Here is a 2862-nt window from a genome sequence, read left to right on the forward strand (position 1 = left end):
CTTATGATTCTCTATGGTTAAAATTTGAAGGAAATGAACAAACCTTTGTTATAGCATGTATTTACAGACCACCAACAGGAGCGTCTTTTAACAATCACGAAAATGATAAAAATCTATTTAATACCATACAATCAACTATTAATCAGTATCCTAACTTAATTATCATGGGAGATTTCAATTTTCCATGTATAGACTGGTCTGCTAAAAACACAACAGGTCAAACAATCATCGAAAAACAATTTTCTGAATTGCTCTTGGAGAATAATTTGTCACAAATAGTCACTGAACCTACACGATTTAGATCCCAACAACGTCCTTCATTACTTGATTTGGTAATTTTGTCTGACGTTAACCTTGTATCGTCTTTAAACGTTTCGAATCCTGTAGGTACATCTGATCATTCAAAAATCGAAATTGAGTTACAAATTATGATATATTCAGAGCCAAATGCAAGAATTAAAACAACATCAATTGTTGACTACACTCGCATAGACGAAAGTCTCTTGACTTACGACTGGAATGGTTTAGATTCACTAAATGCGGAAGAACAATGGAAACATTTTAAATCGATTTTACAAACTTGCATTACAACAAATTCCAGACTGTTTACAAACCGACTGAGAAAAGATAAACCGTGGATAAATCAACACATGCTTGACAAAATAAAATACAAAGCTAAATTATGGAAAAAATTTAAAAGGAAGCCTACTGAAGATAATTTTTCTGCTTATAAAAGATTTTCTAACCAACTAAAATCTGATTTACAAATAGCCAGGTGTAATTATGAAAATTCTATATTAAATAAACCAAAACTATTTTATTCCCATGTACGTAAATTTATCTCTAGTCGTGTGTCGGTCCCTTTAGTACGAAATGCTTCAGGTCTACTCTGCTCCGATCATACAGAAACTGCAAACACTTTAGCGGACAGTTTTGCTGCTACCTATAATTTAAACATTAATAATAATATACCGTCATTTATGCCTACAAGTACATTTAGTGGGTTGTCTTATATTAATTTTACTCCGGATCTGGTAAAAAGCCAACTCTGTGCCATTAAATTAAATACAGCTCCAGGTCCGGATCAGATACCTCCCAAACTCCTGAGAACTTGTGCTGCTTCGTTGTCGGGCCCACTTGCCAAAATGATGACAAAATCATTCTTACAAGGCACTTTGCCCTACGAGTGGTTGCAAGCAACAATCACGCCTTTGTACAAGTCAGGAGATAAACTTGATCCTGCTAACTATAGACCTGTAAGTCTCACGTCGACATGCTGTAAAATTATGGAAAAAGTTATAGTCAAGGAACTATTAACTTACATGAGAAAAAATAATTTAATACCTGAGCATCAGCACGGCTTTTTACCAGGTAGGTCAGTTGTCACAAATTTGCTATCCTGCACAAATCTATGGACAAAAATGTTAGACACTAACCAACCTGTAGACATAATTTACCTTGATTTTAGTAAAGCCTTTGATAAAGTCCCTCACAATCTCTTGTTAGCAAAACTGGAGTCCTATGGTGTAACAGGAAATTTGCTTGATTGGATCCGAGCGTTTCTATCAAATCGAAACTATTGTGTAAAAGTCTGTGGTAAATTTTCGTACTCTAAACCAGTATTAAGTGGGGTCCCACAGGGATCAGTTCTTGGACCAATTTTATTCTTGTTATATACACCAGATTTATTGTTTTCACTGGACAGCTATTCAGCATATGCGGATGATATTAAGTTATTTGCTAACCCACTTGTCACGGACTTGCAAGACCAACTTAATTTAATCTTCCAATGGAGCGAGAAGTGGCAAATACCACTAAATATTGCAAAATGCTGTGTACTTCAGTGTGGCCACAACAACCCAAAGTACCTTTACCATATAAATGGCACACTCCTGAGTGTAAAAACCTCAACCAAAGATCTAGGGGTCATTGTAAATGATAAGTTAGGATGGTCAGAGCAATGTCTAGCATCAGTGGGTCGAGCGCGTAAAATGTTTTATTTGCTAAAGCATGTTTTTCCAAATCCTTCAGTCAGTTTTATTTCAAAGGTGTACATCACTTACATAAGGCCGCATTTGGAATTTGCCATTCCAGTCTGGAGACCTTATTTGTTAAAGGATATTGATTTGCTGGAAAGAACTCAGCACCTGGTAACTAGATGGACACACTGTTTAAGACAAGTTTCATATGAACAACGTCTTGAAATACTCAAAATACCAGATCTACGTGCTCGTCAAAACAGGGCAGATGCAATTCAAATTTTTCGGCTTACTCATGGTTTATTTCCTGGAGTAACACGCAATTTCTTGCAAATTCAATATCATGACAGACTTAGAGGTCATTCTTATAAGCTGAAAAAAGAACCATTTAAGACTACCGTTAGAAAGAATTATTTGACAAATCGTGCATTTGATATATGGAATGGCTTGCCTGATAACGTTGTTGCAGCTGTTACTGTTTCTTCCTTCAAGAATCAATATGACACATTACAATAATTAACATTAACCTTTATTAATTAACTAATTTAACTGTAGATTAAAATTGTATTTCATTTTTCATTATTCAATGGTGTTTTATTTAACACGAAACCGTATTTCTTGATATTTTGCTATAAAGGTGTTAACCTCAGCAAAGAATCTATGTTAATAATAATAATAATAATAATAACAGAAAATGTCTTGTGATTTAAAATACACTTAATTTGTTGGGTCCAATACTTTATTAGAAGAAAAAGGAGGTGACATAAAAGTCACTGAAGTCTTCAGAGTCGTTTTTAAATGCTGCATTTTTGACTTCGTCTCAAACATTGAAAACTGAATTACATATTTGTTCAGTAACAGTTACAGTTTTCTTATTGGTTTT

General features: G+C 34.3%; 1 long non-coding RNA gene across 1 annotated transcript; it reads right to left on the reverse strand.

The window, feature by feature from the left end:
• Nucleotides 1–42: 42 nt before the first annotated feature.
• Nucleotides 43–2641, reverse strand: LOC135267427 (uncharacterized). Its single transcript, XR_010335859.1, has 3 exons — nt 1345–2641; nt 995–1276; nt 43–943 (listed from the first exon to the last, which is right to left on the reverse strand). It is a non-coding gene; the product is annotated as an uncharacterized LOC135267427 (long non-coding RNA).
• Nucleotides 2642–2862: the final 221 nt, after the last annotated feature.

The sequence above is a fragment of the Tribolium castaneum genome, unplaced genomic scaffold, assembly GCF_031307605.1.
Source record: "Tribolium castaneum strain GA2 unplaced genomic scaffold, icTriCast1.1 ptg000027l, whole genome shotgun sequence".
Classification (NCBI taxonomy): domain Eukaryota; kingdom Metazoa; phylum Arthropoda; class Insecta; order Coleoptera; family Tenebrionidae; genus Tribolium; species Tribolium castaneum.